At 35.3% G+C, this 18,420-nt stretch overlaps 1 long non-coding RNA gene across 1 annotated transcript in view; it reads left to right on the top strand.

Moving 5' to 3' along the window:
- The first annotated feature begins 2,287 nt into the window (after positions 1–2,287).
- Positions 2,288–18,420, top strand: part of LOC119087420 — a 56,884-nt gene continuing 40,751 nt past the window's right edge. The window contains exon 1 of the long non-coding RNA XR_005090868.1: positions 2,288–2,501. This is a non-coding gene — a long non-coding RNA (uncharacterized LOC119087420). The remainder of the gene's footprint in view (positions 2,502–18,420) is intronic.

Here is an 18,420-nt window from a genome sequence, read left to right as displayed (position 1 = left end):
CAGTGTTGTAAATTAAGCATATTTTTCTGGCCTCCATGGGCATCTTCACACATATGACATACATACACATATAATATACATAAATAAAAAGGTGAAGAAATAGTTTTCAAAAAGTAAAATTTTAAAGTAAAATGAAAAAGAAGGAATAGTTTTATTTGTACCATAACTGAGTTGAGTAGAATTTAGATCAGGCACCAGAGTGCATAAATAAATATACAGTGGTATTATGCATCATGACTGATAAGCTACATTAACTCCTCATTTATACCTAAGGGCCAGGGATTATGTTAGTCTTGTATACTATGCGAACTTTGATAAATATACACTGCCAGGTAGCTATAATTTCTCTGTCTTAAAATGCCTTTGTTCTCTGACTCTTCATCCACCTATCTTGGTAACTCTTGACCACTAAGATCTTACTTTCACTAAAGTTTTCCTTTCTTTTCATAATGTTTTGCAATAGGAATCATCACTACTAATTCTTATATGTCATATAATTTAAATTTCAGACCTATTTTTATTACTTGAGACAAATAACACCCCCAGAAAAGTGGGTCCAGAAAAGGAAAGGTAGTTAATTAGTAGGTCACATCCTGAAGCAACGTGAAGCTGTGTCAAAGTCTTTTACTCTGGTGAAAACAACTCAAGATGTTGTAGAACACTACCTTTGCTTCAGCCCCTTTCCTCATGTGATCAGATATGGGATATCATAGAGATAGTGGATGATTTGGTAATGAGTTAAGACCTTTAAGGAGGTCATCTGTGTTCCCTTTCTGCTTGGAGCTTACAGTACAACAGATGCTGTTCAGATGAGAGTGAAATTTGAGGAAAGGAGTGGAACTAGAAAATGAGCCTGTGATAGTTACTTTCCTCATACATTTGAGAAACAACTGACTGAAGTGACTTAAGGGAAGAAGGTTCATTCTGGGCCATGGTTTAAGAGGAGATGGAGGTCAGTATTACGTAAAGGTTTGGTAGCAGGAATGTGAGGCAGCTGGGCACATTCAGTCATGAAGCAGTGAGCATCAAATGCTGGTAGTCAGCTAGGTTAGTCTTTCATTTTGTCTTTATTTAGTCTAGGAACCCATTCCATGGGATGGCGTTTCCCACATCTGGGATGGGTCTCTCTTCTTCAGTTAATTGTCTGTAGAAATACTTTCACAGACACACCTCTGTGATTTCAAAGCAGTTACACTGACAATGGATATTAACTACCACAAGCTTTGGGAATTCAGTATGTAAATGCATTGTTTTTTTATGACAACCCTTCATCTCTTGCCCTCATGTTGTTTCATCTTCAGTACAGCAGCTGCACCTGAATCTACTGCTGATTCCGCTACTCACTGTGGCTCCACAAATCACTGCCCCACTACTCAAGCCAAGGCCCAGGAGGAAGTCTGCATCCTGTTGGAACTGTCGCTGCAGCCACATGTAGTTTTTAACTAAGTCTCTATCATTCTATTTTACCAATAAAGACATGAGAGTCAGATACTGGGGTTAATATCTGCTAGCTCAGAGAGGCTGAGAAGCAACCAGGTGGCCTTTCTCCTTAGCCAGTGACCCAGCAAGAGAGAGCTTCTCTTACTGTCCCAAACCAAAAAGACCTTGCAAAACCAAATTCCTTCCCTAGTTCCTATGCATTTTCTCTGTCCATTTTCCAGACTTCCTCTGACTCTCTGTGGCTGCTTCCTGTCAACTAGTTACTGGCTGTGCCTCCTGACCCAAGGTTTTATTTAATTAATGCAAACTCAGGGTTCATAGTGTGAAGGGATATCCCACAACACCCTCATAGTCTCAGGGTCATTTAATAAATAAAAATGCATTCATTCCAACTTCAAATATATCCATAGTCTTGTGAATGAAAACTCCTGGAACGAAGCTGTGTCTGCAGAGGAGTGGTGGTTGATTAGAACTACAGTACTATTGGAATATTGCAGCTCCAGGGGCTAGTTACCTTATCTTGAGTTAGTTCTAGCTCTCTAGAACAGCTATTCTTTGTCCATAGCTATGCTTAACCAACATCTTGTAACTAATAGATAGAAACCTTTTCAAATCTATTGACTTAGCAGACCACTAGCTTCCACTAACTCAAAATTTAAGAAGGTCATCGATAGCATTGTGGCCTGCCTATAGAAAAGCTTACTCCATCTCACTGTAACTATCTCTATGATGTACCCACCAACACATTCTAAACTTGCTATGGTTTATGACTTCATTTGTTTGGCAAAGCTATAAAAACTTTGTGAAACTGCTTCCGTTTTGGAACATAGAATCTGGAGTAATCTAAATTCTGTGTTCCAGGTCATGGGAATTCAAAATGACACCAGAATAAACTAGTTCTCATCCCTTTTAAGATGAGAACTTCGCTTTTTTGAGTCCACAGTTGTGGTGACATGACATGGGGCTCTACTTTTTTCTGGGACACTCTCTTGGAAGGCACATACCTGCATGCTTTCATCGAGTCCAGGCTGTCTGGTGTTAATTGCTCAGGTGGGCTGTTGGTGAGTTCTCTCCAGGCTCAGGAACTCCCTTGTTTTGCTCATCAACCCATTTTATTTATTCGGAGCTCACTAACAAGGATTCTATTGTGACAGATACCTTTTCAGTCTGCTTTCAATGTATTTGGTTTAAGGTACTGAGTTTGCTTGTTTTGAAGATATTTTGGTCTAGAAATTTGGTTTGATTTGTTTATTCACTTGCTTTTGGATATCTAAAGGTGTTTTGGAGTTTTGCTCACCTTTGGGACATTAAAGGCATTTTTATTTTTATTTTGTCTTAATTTTCTTTAAAACATATATGATTTCTTCAAAATATTCTTAATGTAAACTGTTAATTTTAATTATAATTATTTTATTAAAGCTGGATTATATATAAATTAATATATATATTTACTGAACATATCTATTTTGTTTCCTTTTCACAATGAAGATTATAGAATATATAATCCCAACAAGCAATAATATTCAAAATCTTGGTTTATTTAAATCTCTCTCTGTCTCTGTCTCTGTCTCTGTCTCTGTCTCTGTCTATCACACACACATATATACATATATATGTATACACACATATCTATATCTATATCTATATCTATCTATCTATCTATATATATATACTGTCTACATGTGATTACTATTTGTTTGACTTTTTTTCACAATGTACTTAGTACCTAGTTGGTTTATAATTATGTAGTCATTTAGAATAAAGTTTTTAATTTGGCTCAGATTCATTTGGATCATAGTAAAACTAAATTCTTTAAGTAACAAATAATGATAAAACATATATTTAATCAGTGTGACCACATAGGTAAAACAAATAGAGATGGCTAATGGCCTTGAATTTTCCTATGTGATAATAATGTAAACAGACTTTTTACTTCCTCCTCTAAGTTCCAGCCTCATGAATATCCTCCCTCATACTTGGTTTTCCACATCCTGCCAAAGCTAGCCCATATTCCAGAGCCCTGGCTTAGTCTGATGACTTGTGTCTTGCAATCGCTGTCTTCAGGCTTCTTGATTGTCCCAACTCCCTTGGCTTGGCATACGGCAGGGGTAAGGGAACCTTCATTCCCCATTGGTGGTATTGCAAAACTAGTGCAGCTACTATGAAACTCAGTGTGGAGAATTCTTAAAAGATCAAGAAATAAATCTACCACATGATGCACTAAACTATTCTTTGGCATACTCTCAAAGGAATCAACAGCCTACTTTTAAAGTACTTGCTTATTTTATTCACACAATCCAGGAAATAGAAACAAACTAAATTTCTTACAACCAATAAATGGTTAATAAACATATGGTACATATACACTATGGAATACTATTTAGTGGTAAAGAAAATGAAATCATTTCACAGATAATTGAATGGAACCAGAGAAGATCACATTGAGTGGGATAACCCAGATATAGAAAGACTAATGTCACATGTTCTCTCTTATTGGAGAGTCCTAGCTTCGAATCTTCAGATATAGAGTACATAGCCTGTAGCAACTATAGAAAACAGGTAGGTAAAATGGGACCATTACCAGTATAGGAACTGGAAAGTAACAGAGGGGGGAATTGCAAGATACAATCAGGATTTGATCTATGAAGTGGGAAAGGGGGACTCCTTAGAAAAAGGCAGAGAGTAAAGCAGGATACAAAGATAAGGGAAATGGGAAAATGTAGGCTTCTTAGGGAAGGAGAAGATATATAAAAATGGGAGGAGGGAAGTAGGTAAAAATAACAATATAATTGGCTGAACAAGCCACCAAGGAGGCATATTGTTAAATTTTTACCTTAAAAAGCCTATAATGCATACAATTCTGTGTACAAATATACATTTATAGTCTTAATAAACTTTTCTTATCTGGGCTGATTGTGCTTCCCCTAAGAACCAAAGACCATTTAACAAAACTCCCAATACCTGACATGAGAAGCCCTCTTTTCAGTTTTTGCCAAGGGCTATCTAAGAGATCCCAAAACATAAATCCTATTGCTGTTGCCCTTGGTTACCTCCCACCCCCTGAGGTGGAACATAAGTTCCTATTTCAGATGACACCATTGTAAGCAGAATATTATGCCATGCCGGCAACTCTCAAATACACAGCAGCTGCCTCCCAAATTATCACACAGAGGCTTATATTAATTATAAATGCTTGGCTGTTAGCTCAGGCTTATTACTAATTTGCTCTTACACTTAAATTAACCCGTAATTCTTATCTATGTTTAGCTATATGGCTTGGTACCTTTTCTCAGTATGGCATTCTCATCTTGTTTCCTCTGTGTCAGGCTGGCAACTCCTGACTCTGCCCTTCCTCTTCTCAGAATTCTTAGTTTGGTTGCCCTACCTATACTTCCTGCCTGGCTACTGACCAATCAGTATTTTATTAAACCAATTTGAATGTCAAATCTTTACAGTGCACAAGAAGATTATTCCACAGCACAACATGTACTTCATAAACAGTGCCAAGAAGCCCCTGAGTTGAATTGACCTGAATGTCTCATCTCTGAGGAATGAATGCCTTTCATGGTATCAGAAGGAACTCTGCAAGTTCCTAAGTGAGGGAAGCAACCACAATCCCACCCAGCTATGCTGTGGGATCTTCTGTATGTCCTGTGGGAGCCGTTCTTGGGTTCCTCATGGGTTTACCCAGCAGGTCCGCATAGAGAATGATTAGGACCATGGGCGTGAGTGCAGGTGTCTGAGATGATCTGTACTTGGCTGTGCTGGGGGGATGGTCTGTATGGGAAGTTGCTCTGATTGGTCAATAAATAAAACCTGATTGGCCATGGCTAGGCAGGAAGTATAGGCAGGACTAACAGAAAGGAGAAATAAAAGAAGAGGAAGGCGGAAGGAGTCACTGCCAGCTGCCTGCCAGGACAAGCAGCATGTGAAAATGCCGGTAAGCCACGAGCCATGAGCCACATGGTAGGGTATAGATTTGTGGAAATGGATTAATTTAAGCTATAAGAAAAGTTAGCAAGAAGCCTGCCACGGCCATACAGTTTGTAAGCAATATAAGTCTCTGTGTTTACTTAGTTGGGTCTGAGGGCTGTGGGACTGGTGGGTGAGAGAGATTTGTCCTGACTGTGGGCAAGGCAGGAAAACTCTAGCTACACAGCTATGATGCCTATGAACTGCATCAACAAACAGCTTTGCATAGTACCCTAATGCTGCAATAATGGCACACATACCTTGACTATAACCAGCTGTTCCCCAATTGGACTTAAGATCAGCTCAAAAAGATAAAGACCATTTCTGGTGCTGGAAACCTAGCTCACTACTGAGTTTTAGTGAAACTGTGGTTATTTGAGGAGAAATTACAGCCTCTTACTAAACCAGAATAATGCCCAACAATCTATCAACATTTGTGCCCATATGTACAAATAAGTGTAGTCTCCACCCCTCATCAAGAAAACTCTTTGCAACAGACAGATGCCATTATGTCAGTCAGAATGCTGAGTCCCAATGGATACATCTACGAAACACTCCAACATCCAAGGATCAGGCAACATTGTTGAAAAATGCGTGGGAAGACTGTAAGAGCCAGAGGATCAAGACCTATGCAGTGAGGTTGTCTCTTCTAATAACATCAGGAGCTATACCTGTAAAGGGTCACTAATATGACTATCCAGATGTGAACTGAACAAGGATGACACTAATGAATTTATCAAACTGGATGGGGAAAAGCCCATGAGGACCCAACTGTACATAAAGGACCATAGGCAATGGAGAAAGCTGGAGCTGGAGACCTGGCCCTCCCCAGAGAAGAGCATTTCAAATGGTTGTCCAGTGCCAAGGGAGTCCTGAAAACATATATGATAGTAACCTTATATGAACTCAACAAGTTATATTTAGCAATATTTATATGTGTATGCAAATACATATGAGCATGCAATAACAATTGATGAAAAAAGCCATCATGAATTTGAAGGATAGGGTACAGGGTTATACAGAAGGTTTAGAGGGAGGAAGGGAAGGGATAATTATTATAATTAAAATACAATCTCAAACAAAAAATCAAATCTTCTTTTAAGAACCAGATATAAATAATTATAAAATTCTGATCCAATATTTTCTTCTTGATCCTTACCCCAGTTCAGGTTCTACAACATTGTCCCTATTGCTTGAGAGTATATATTTAAGTGATGATTACTCCCTACTACAGGATATGTTTTTCCTATTGGACAATTGCCTCCCTCAAGACACTAAATGCCTTATTCAAAGGAATAACTTATGTCTGTACTCTCAGATATGTTGCATATAGGTGTGAGTATATGTAAATATAAATATCTTAAGAACTTTAAGCATATTTTAACCACTACTGCATTTATAAGCACAAACAAATAAATAAACAGGATTTTTCATACCCTTATTTTAGCCAGGTCTTTGTAAGAAAACATGCTAATTTTTTTTAATTGTCATTTTAAAAAAAGGTACTTTGAGGCTTACACAGACATCTTAGAGTTTACAGATCATCTTAATGTAGTAGAGCATAAGGACACACTTTGAAGATATTCATCTTTGTTTAGTTAAAAAATAATAGTAATGAAGTCATAAATGTCAAACATAATCCTGTTCTAGATGCCTTCTCCTTTTTCGGATATCTCATAAATACCAATAAAAAGTAAACGCTTCTCTAGCAAAGACCACATCAAGGTACATGTTATAATAACTTAAATCTTTAATGAGTAATTAAGTTTTAGAAATGATTAATTACCTGTGTTTATAACTCTTTGATATTTAAGGTATCATATGATTTTTGTGCTTTAGATATAGCCTACTGAGCTTTCCTTGAAAATTACCTCATTAAAATTGTTTCTAAAAATTTAAATAACAATAATAATGTTAGATTAAGTTATGTTGTAGAAATTTGTTTAAAATATAAATATGGTTGTAACTAAGTTAAAAATAATACAATGGTTATACTTTTATTAAGGCTATTTTAATACCCTGAGATAAAATTATGTTTGATTTTCTACAAAAATATTTTCTTTTTTTAATAGTATTTTTATTTCATAGTTAACTTAATTTCACATATCAGCCATATATTTCCTTAAGTATTTATTTGTTCTTGGTATTCTTTTTCTAAAGGACATTTAAAACCTATGATTAAATTTTAGTTTTTATGTTTTCCTATGGGACACAGACTTGGGTAGTCCGTCATTGCTTTAACTGCTTTAACTCTAAAAATTAATTTTGATTAGAGAGTGATACCTATGTAGAATATTCCTTTAAATTATATAATTATTGTAAAATTTGTTTTAATGTACAAATATTTGAACCTGCTTATAAAATTTGGTCTATTAGGTAAATAACACAAAGTATTATGAAATACTTAACTATGATAACTCTAATTCAAAATTAGTTACAGAGTCTTCTTCAGAGGATAAAAAAAATGATTTCATAAACTGAAAGAAAAAAAAGACATATCATCAAAAACTCCATTCTGATTTTAAGATCAGGGTTGTGTCCAGATATTTCTAACATAGTCCTAGGAGGTGGTGAGCTTTCTCACATCATCTGAGAGCGCATTCATGTGGATTTGAATATGTTGGATGATACTCATCTTCAACACCACTGACATTTGAGTACCCAAATCAACTAATCTTTACTCTCACTGCTCATGTTTCTTAAATATTCTTGTAATTAAATTTTAAAAATTGCTCATGACACCTGATATTCTACCTGATATATTTCTAAATGGCACCTAACTATGACTTCTATTGTGCCCATATCTTTTCTGCAAGGATGGGTTCTATTCTGAAACTTTGAGCCAAGATAGATCCTTCCTTCCTTATGTTTGCTTTTAATCAGGCACTTTGTTACAGTAGTTGTAAAAAAAAAGTAGTTAATACAGGAAGAAGCTTCAGAGATCAGCCTTTATATTCTAAGATTTAGCATAATGGTCAATCATGAGTAACAAATTTATTAATAATTTTATGAAATTATGAAAAACAACCTCCACAAATATAAAATACAAGGTACCTACCTGTTTCCACAAAATGTGGAATTTCACTGAAACCTGAAGATCACTGGCCTAATGAAAAATCTACATAACACACAACAAGTAAACAAACTACAACAGTAACCCAAACAGTATCTATCCAATTTAACTCAACTGAGACTGATTATCTATCAATCATTCAGGGGGCTGCATCTCATCTGAATAGATGGTGATTGTTGTCTTCATCATACTTGAAGGTCCAAAAATTTTCACTTGAATTATAAAGCATATCCTTAGTGATTTATGAAATGATCTAAAGTCTCTGAGCTGATATAAATTAGGGTCTAGTAAGTGAGTTATTGAAATTGCTAACCATGCCAGAGAGTGATTTATTAATGTGAATACATCTTCAAATATTTGGATATCTATATGTCCTCTTAAATTTATATGTGTGTGTATGTGTGTGTGTGTGTATGTGTGTGTGTGTGTGTGCATATTTAATTTTGTCAACTACATTTCATTTTCCCTTGCATCTTGTGGTTCTCAAACAATTGAGATGTTCTAGACATATGTGTTAGACATGGCTTTGTCCTAGAATATCTCAGATATTTCTCATATGGTCTTTCTTTTCTGTAGGTTTTTCACTCAACACATACTCATTCAGAGTTTTTATAGTAAGAGATGTTGGTGATAGATTCCTGGGGTGGAATGATAAAGCAATCTGAGCTGGGAAAAAACTCAATTGGGTTGGATCTGGATATAGAAAACTTCTAAATAACATTGTAGAACTCATTGTTTTTGTTTTTTGTTTGTTTTTGTTTTCTGTTTTACCTTAGCCAATTTACTTAGTATTTGTCCTCAGGTATAAATGTTATCATTTGAAACAACGAAGAAATAAAAATGATGATCCAATAGTGTAGTGATGAAAATTAGGTGCAGGTCTAAGTTAAAATATCTTACAATTGTGTTTCTGGTGTTTCCTGCACTCCAGTAATTTCTGCTGGTCTGGTTGCCACAGTCTGGAGATGCCTCGATTTGGATGTTATAAATAACTTTCATATATTAGCTGCTGCTCATGAGAGGATCCTCCCTCAGCTATTTCAGACTTTTCTTTATCTCCCTTTAGGACACACATTGAAGGGCATGGTAAAATGTATTTTGTACTATTACAAGCAAAAATCTTTGCCAGGAATTTAGCTCTGATGTGCTTGGCACAGCAATGCAACAGAGAGAGAAATGAAGGATTGCAGCAATTATAAATGGGCGAACATTCCACCGTACTCCAGAAGAATAGATTTCAGGCCAGGCTGCAATGAAAGATCTGGGGGAGGGGGAAATGCACAAGTGACTCCATTCAGCCATGGGAACAAACCCTCTTAAGAATGACTACAGAAAGAAACACCTGCCACCCAATTCTTCACATGAGAGTTTGGCAGAAATACAGTGGGCAATTTGGAACAACTTTTATTTTCCAAATTAAAGGGACTGAACAAGAGAACTATACAAATTAATTCCTGAAAATGAACTCTTATACTTCCAGTCAGAGGTCAGAGCTCATCTATTGCTTCTTGCATCTCAAAAATATGTTTTCATTTTGCTCCAGGATTTTGTCTGGCCTCTTTAAATAGCTGCAGGATTCTGAAACATTCTGACCCTTCCAGCGTCTGCTCTCCTCTTTTCTCAACCGTTGCCTCAGATACTCTTGAATTTATGGGGCTGCTATTATCTTCCCCGCTCTCCCTCCTCCTTCCTCTCCCTCCCTCTTTCTCTCTCCTTCATACTTTTCTTCCCCTCCATTTTCCCCATTCTGTCTTTTCATTTGGATTGGCATATAGATTTCATACAACAAAATATATACATATTTGACAGACCCATTTATCAACTAATGTAGGTGAAAATGCTAGTGTAGCCACAAATTCGTACAATTCAGAATGCTGTAGTCATCTATGATGCCTCCCATTTCCACTCCAAGTCCATACCAGTTGCCGCAAACAGTGAATGACCAGTTTTCTGTTCTTTTCTTTATATATCAACTTTTATGAATTTAGAATTTTAGATACCTACTATATATTTATATATTGTGTATACTTTCTACATGGCTGCCTTTTTAAGTACATTCATGGGTTTGCTGAATGATTTTACATTGATTAAATATTATCACATATGTATCCTTAAGCTGCTTTTGGCATATATAGGTAGCTTTCAGTTTTGTGTTCTTATGAGTAAAATTGCTATAAAATTTCTTAAATATATTTTGTAAGTAATCATAAATTATATTATTATACAATTATATATATATAATATATGTCCTATATGTCCTACTAGAAATAGTCTAGCAGAAATATTCTCCTATGTATAGTCATAGCTAGGAGCAGGGTAATTACTTCAAGGATCTCCCAGCCTTGGATGTGTGAACACCCATGTACAGCTTCCTGTGCATTTTGAATCCTCTGAAGAAGACTGTGAAAACTCAGCATATAGGACATAGTAGGATATATATATATATATATATAGTATATATATAGAAGTATATATATATATATATATATATAAGATTTTTAAATCCTGAAATTTTATAGATAACTTAATAACTACTACAGGTGCATTAAAGATCCCTAAAACTTTCTGTACAAATAACAGTGGCTTATAAATAAAGATGGCTTTACTTCCTACCCTCTAACATGTCTACACCTTGTTATTATTTCTCCCTCACTCCACTGCACTGATTACAACCCCTTTGGACAATACTGAAAAGGCATGGTAAGAAATGATCCATCCTTTACTTCTCAAAAGGAATCATTCCACTTTCACTCATTAAATGTGACTGCACTTGTGCTTTCTCCAATGAGACCTTTCATAACATTTAGAAAATTTCTAGAAAACTTAAATTTTAGAGAGTTTAATACAGATTAGAGCTGAATTTAGCTAGATGCTATATCTTTACCTATTAAGACTATTTTTTAAATATTCTTTTAAAATTGAAAATAGACTTTTTCATATAATATATTCTAGATACAGTTTATCCTCCCCCAACTCCTCCCAAATTGTATAACTTAAAAGTGTTTTTTTCTGTAATTTAATGCATTATCAAATCATAATATAATTCTATAATTGTGATAATAATGATGATTAAGCACATATTTGACTGCTTACTGTGCCAAATCATCTTCTAAGTTTTTGCCCAGTATTCTTTCATTAAGTGACATTTGAGCTAGCAGAAATAGTCTAGCAGAAATATTCTCCTATGTATAGTCATAGCTAGGAGCAGGGTAATTACTTCAAGGATCTCCCAGCCTTGGATGTGTGAACACCCATGTACAGCTTCCTGTGCATTTTGAATCCTCTGAAGAAGACTGTGAAAATTCAGCATGTAGGACATAGTAGTTGAACTGCTTTGTTTAGTGACTAGTCATAGGAAAGAAAAGTCTGTACATTCTAGAATACATGAAATTTTATTTTATATGAATAATATAGACTGCTCTAATCATCAGCAAACCGTCTCCTGACTTGGTTTATGAATGACAGAATTGTACAAGCCCAGGTACTAATGTGGGGCTGGAGATCCTCCCTCCACAGAAAATTAGAATCTATTTGTGTTTTCCACTGGTGAGATTGAAATCTGTTTTCTCTTTTATGTATACTTACATAGTAAGCATATGTTTATTTTATTAGTTATCCCTTGCCATTTCTTACCCTTGAGCTTTCCAGCCTATTCGCTCTATATGTGCTTCTAGTCTCATCATTATGATGGTTGAGATAGCCTCGACTTTTTTTTTTTTTTTTTTAATGTGAAAGTGTATCACTTTAAACTTTCCTCTTGCCAGAGGTTTTGGTAAATTGTTCTTCCATTTTCATTAGTTTCTAGAAATGTAAATACTTCCATGCTTTCTTGAGTGAGCCAATCACTCTTCTTTGAAAATATATAGTTCAATCTCCAAGTGTTTGTGTATTTTCTGAGGCTAGTCTTGCTATTGATTTCTAGTTTTAATCTGCTATGGACTGACAATATATAGAAAAATACTTCAGTTTTTTTTTATACCTGTTGAGGCTTGCATTGTGGTCTTAAATATGTTCACTTTTAGAGAATGTTTCATGACCTACTGAGAAAAAAATGTGTATTCCCTATCTGTTTGGTAAAGCATTCTGTAGATATCAAAATCCAGTTGATATATCACATAATTTATCCTGAAAATTTTCTTGTACATTTTTTTGTTTGTTCTTCTGGTTGGTTTATTGTTAGCTCTTCCTAGGATACCTGGTAGTATTAGATGTTTGTGGGATTTCTCTCTTTGACATGATTGATTCCTTCCTGGCAATCCTCTGTTTACATTGCTCTCATTAAATGCATTCTTTCCTATGTTCTCATGTTGAAACTATCTGCTTCCTGTGCATATCGTGTCCCTTCAATAATTCTCTGCAGTGAGCTACCTTAACTTGTGCTTTCCTTGGAATATTTCTCTACTGACTTTAATAGCTACTTTTTCTGGGCGTAGCGATCTCAGTTAACAGTATACTCTAAAGGCTTCAAGTATATGATTCTATGCTTTTCTGGCTTTTAGAATTGCTGATAGTAGTCATGCTGTTATTTTCATGTTTTTGACTCTGTGTTAATGCTTTTTCCTTGCAGTATTTAGTATTATTTATTTGTTATTGACTATTTATTTGCTTTTATTTTTAACATTCTGACTATGGGGAAATATCAAAAGATCATGTGTACTTCTTTATATGAGTTTGGGGAATTCTTTTCCAAAAATTATATCCAATAGTTTGTCTAGTTTTTCTATCTTTTTACTCTACTCCATAGATTCTTAAGCTTGGTCCATTGAATACATCCCAGACTTCTTTGAAGTTCTGGCCACATACGTGAATGTTTTTCTTTATATGTGTCTGTGTATTGATTTTGACCTTGACATCTGTCCTTGAGATTCATTCTTCTAGTTCTTGAATGTTGATGCTGTTCTTTGCCTACTGCTGTTTATTTATGAAGGGTTGTTTGAGTCTTTCATTCCTAGCATTTGTGTCTATTTTTGTGTTCCAGCTTTCTTTCTGAAAATTTCCTTCATATATTTTTAAATGTCTTCTCCCTGCTACTGATTCATCTACTTTGTTAATTTTTTTGGCTATGTTTTGAATTGATTTAACAACAATCTTGTCTAGACAATGAATTAAATTTCTTATCTGCATATTTGAGTTCTCTGTTTAGTAATTTATCATTTTTAGAATATGACTATAAAATCTTTTTTGGCACTTCATCTTTATCTTCCAGTATTTGAAGTTTTATAGTTTGTGGGAGTGTCATAATGGAATATCATTTTATTTTTTATATTTACTTTTCATACAATATTCTAATGACAGTTTTCCACCCTCAACTTCTCCAAGATCCTCCCTACTTCCCCTCCCATTCAATTCTACATCTTTCTTTCTCTTTCTCATTAGAAAACAAGCAGTAATCTAAAAAAATTAATAAAATATCATAAAATAAAAACAAACCAGACTATGAGAAAACAAACAAACAAACAAACAGAAGAAAAGTAGCCAAAGAAAAAAGCACAAGAAACACATAGATGCAAAGACACACATGTTCTGACACACAGAAATCCCATAAAATCAGAAAACCAGAAACAATAATATATATGCAAAAGGCTTGTAAGAGGGAGAGAGAGAGAAAGCCTATCAAAGTATTATGAATAAAAGAACCTACAAAAATTCCATTGAGTTCATTTTGTGGTAGCCAACTACTGCTAGGCATGGGACCTGCCCTTAAGAATGGTTTGTATACACATTATAACTTCATTGGGGAATATCAATTTTTTTCTTTTGTGAGTGGTTATCAAGTGGCGATAGCTTCTCGATTTAGGATAGAGGCATGTGTCTACTTCCCCTTTCAGCACTGGGACTATATCTGGATTAGCCCTGTTGAGGACTGTGCATGCTCTCACAGTCTCTGTGAGTTCATATATGTGTTGGTTCCACTGTGTTTAAAAGTTCTTGTTTCCTTCATGTCCTCCTCCATCCACTCTTACCATCTTTCTGTCTTCTCTTCTGCAATGTTTCCTGAGGTCTAAGAGGAGGGACTTGATGGAGACATCTTATTTAGGATGGAGTGTTCAAAGGTCTCTAATTCTCTGCCCATTGTCTAGTTGTGGGTCTCTGTAATTGTTCCAATCTACTGCAGGGTGAAGCTTCTCTGGTGATGGGGAGCAGGACACTGCTCTATAAGGATAGCAGAATGTAATGAGGAATCATTTTATTTCTAAGTTACTTTAGTGGTGTTTTTTCCCCACTGGGTCCCTGATCTATCTAATTGTAGGTCCTTGGCTGCCTTAGAAGTGTTGGGACGAGTTCCATCTCACTGAGTGGGCCTTAAATCCAATCAGATAGTGATTGGGTAGTACCACCAGCTTTGTGTCACTATTGTACCGGCACATCTTGCAGGCTGATCACTATTGCAGAGTAAAAAGTTTGTACCTAGATTGGTGTTTACCTTTCTCCTTTGGTAGCATACAAAGTCTCTTTAAGTACCATGAACACTAGTCAGTAGGGGTGAAGGCTCTGGGTAGGCACCAGCTCAGGTTCAGTGTTCAGTGAGTTGTGTAGGTGTTATGTTCAGCAACAGGGCCTTACTATCAGTTTCTGGAGATCAGCCAACAGCCTTGGCAATAGCCTCGATGTTTGAGGTTTTCCATGAGGCCCCTTTGTCCAGTGATTTGATTAGATATAACCCATTCCCAGAACTGGAGGCTTCATTTAGTGATGAGAGATGTCTAGTTGGGGCTTTGTCTCTCCTATTATTTGTTGACTCCATTTAGATTTCTTTTATGTCTGTATATGGTTTAGGAAGCGTATATTGTAATAGGTTTCCATATGCTTTCACTTCATATGCATTTCTTGGTTCACAGACATCTAGGCGGTTTCTAATTTCTAGCTTTTATGAACAGAGCAGCAATGTAGAGACCTTTGAGTATAGTCTCAAGAGTTAGGGTATAGCTGGATCATGAGGTGGATCTATTTCCATATTTCCTCACATGGCTCTTAGTTTAAGCTGTCCCTTCATGTAGTCTTTCCTCCACATCCTTACAGTTGATCCTACAGTTCCAGTGTCCCAATATCACTCCTCATCTATCAATAACTATCTATTCTATTTCTCTTTCCGATGGTGTTTCATCTCTGCCTCATAGTCACTTACTGTATACCTAACCTCTGTGGTTCTACAGATTAGAACTACTTATTAGAGACTTAATAGATAACAGATACATATAAACAAATACATACCATATTTTTCTTTTTGTGTCTGGGTTATTTCACTGAGGATATTTTTTCTATCTCCATCCTTTAATGTGAAAATTTCATGTTTTTAACAGCTGAATAATATTCCATTGTGTAAATGTACCACATTTTCTTTATCTATTCATTTCTTGGTTCACAGACATCTAGGTGGTTTCTAATTTCTAGCTTTTATGAACAGAGCAGCAATGTAGAGACCTTTGAGTATAGTCTCAAGAGTTAGGGTATAGCTGGATCATGAGGTGGATCTATTTCCAGCTTCCTGAGGTACTGCACATGGATTTCCATAGTGGTTGTGTAAGTTTGTATTTTCACTGCCCTTATTGTATGTTTTCACCAGAATGAGCTGTCATTTGTTTTATTGATCTTGGCAATTCTGACTAGTATACAATGAAATCTCAAAATAGTTTTGATTTTCATTTCCCTGATAAGGATGTTGAATATTTCGTAAAGTGTTTCTCAGCTATTTGTATTTTGTCTCTTGAGAATTCTCTATTTGGATCTTTACCCCATATTTTAATTGGGTTATTTGTTTTCTTGATGTCCATTTTCAGCTCTTTATACATTTTATATATTATCCCTCTATTGAATATATAGTTGGTAAAACTCTTTCCCCACTCTATAGTGTGCTGCTTTGTCCAACCAATTGTGTCCTTTGGCACAAGCTTCTCAGTTTCTTAAGGTCTCATGTATTTATTAATTGTTGTTCTTTGTGCCTTGCTAATTGTGTTCTTTTCACAAAGTCTTTGCCTGTGATAACAAGTTCAAGATTATGCTCCAACTTTCTATTCTACCAGCTTCAGTGTATTTGACCTTATTTGAGGTCATTGATACATTCCAAGTTGAATTTAGTACAGCATGATAAGGACAGCCCAGGGCCAGTTAGCTTTAGTGACAAATCCTAGCAGACTTTCAAAGAACTAATGCCAGTACTCCTCAAATTATTTCACAAAATAGAAAAAGATGGAGCATTGTTTAATTATTTATACAAGGCCAAAATTATCTTGATATTTAAACCTCATAAAGACCCAACAAAGAAAGAGAATTTTAGTCCAATTTTATGAACATAGATGCAAACATTCTCAATAAAATACTTGCAAACTGAAGAATAAGAATACATCAAGAAGTTCATCCACCACTACCAAGTAGGCTTTATCCCAGAGATGCAGGGTTTCTTTAACATACACAAATTGATACAAGCAATCCACAGTACAGACAGAAAAAAAATACTATACAGGATCTTCTCATTAGATGCAGAAATGGCCTTTGTCAAAATCTAACCCTGTTTGTGATAAAAGTTCTGGAGAGATTAGGGATATGAGGGACATACTCAACATAAGAAAGGCAATTTACAAGAAGTTCATAGCCAACATCAACCTAAATGGAGAGAAACTCAATGCATTTTCCCTAAAATTAGGGCCAAGATAAGGTTGTCCACACTCTCTATACCTACAGTATAGTACCTGAAGGGCTATAAATAGAAAGAAAGAAGCTAAATATCTGTATTTTCTGGTAATATGATTGTATATATAAATGATTATAAAAACTCCAAGAATCTCCTCCAGCTGACAAACACTTTCATTAATATAGCAGAATACAAAATACACAAAAGTCAGTAGTCTTCCTATATATCAATGACAAACAGACCGAGAAAGAAATCAGAGAAACAATCCCTTTCAAAATAGCCTCAAAAAAAAAAGTATTGGGATAACTCTAACTAACCAAATAAAAGCTTGTATAATAAAAATTTTAAGAATAAAACTGAAAAAGATATTAGAAGATGGGAAAGTCTCCCATGCTCATGGATCTGTAGGATTAATATAGTAAGAATGACTGTCCTACCAAAAGCAATCTACAGATTCAATGAAATCCCCATTAAAATTCTAACACAATCCCTAACAGAAATCAAAAAGACAATTTCTCAGCCTCGTATGGAAACACAGAAAAACCAGGATATCTAAATTTTTTTTGAATAATAAGAGAACTGCTAGTGGTACCACAGTCCCTGACATTAAACTGTGCTACAAGAGGTAATGAAATAAAAACAGCATGGTATTGCCATAAAAAGTCATTCTGGTCAATAGAATCAAAGTGAAGATCCAGATATAAGTCTACACACCTATGGACACCTGCTTTTTTCTTTTAAAAAAGAAGTACATACTGGAAAAAATACAGCATCTTCAACAAATGGTGATGGCCAGACTGGATGTTTGCATGTAGAAAAATGCAAATAGGCCTTATATTTTTATTTTTAGTTTCTTTTTCGTATTTTGCATGTTTTTCATATTTCTTAGAGTATGTGTGTGTTCGCTGGTTGCTAGTTTTCCGATTTTTGGTTTGTTTATTTACTTATGTGAGTCCAGTTTATATGTATATATGTATATAAAATAGCAAATATAAATTAAATAGTAAAGAGTATATACAAATTATTTAAAGAATAAATAGAAGGTATTATGATATTCTTGTCTGGTTGAGGGTCTGCTCTAAAAGTGTGCCTTAATTCTGACTATGAGGTCACTTTACAAGTCCTATCACAGACTCCCTGTAATCCATCTAGATTCTCTTGCTATGGCCCATGTGGGGATATCATGACATCATCTTAACCCTTAACATGTTTCTGCTGCTACCTCCAGTTTGTGTAGCTTGGGATTTGTTTCTCCAACCTAGATGCTATACCGCTTCCCCCTCTCTGCAACTTTTTTTTTTTTTTT

This window comes from Peromyscus leucopus, chromosome 2 (assembly GCF_004664715.2).
Source record: "Peromyscus leucopus breed LL Stock chromosome 2, UCI_PerLeu_2.1, whole genome shotgun sequence".
Classification (NCBI taxonomy): domain Eukaryota; kingdom Metazoa; phylum Chordata; class Mammalia; order Rodentia; family Cricetidae; genus Peromyscus; species Peromyscus leucopus.
This window is presented reverse-complemented; position numbering and strand designations above follow the sequence as displayed.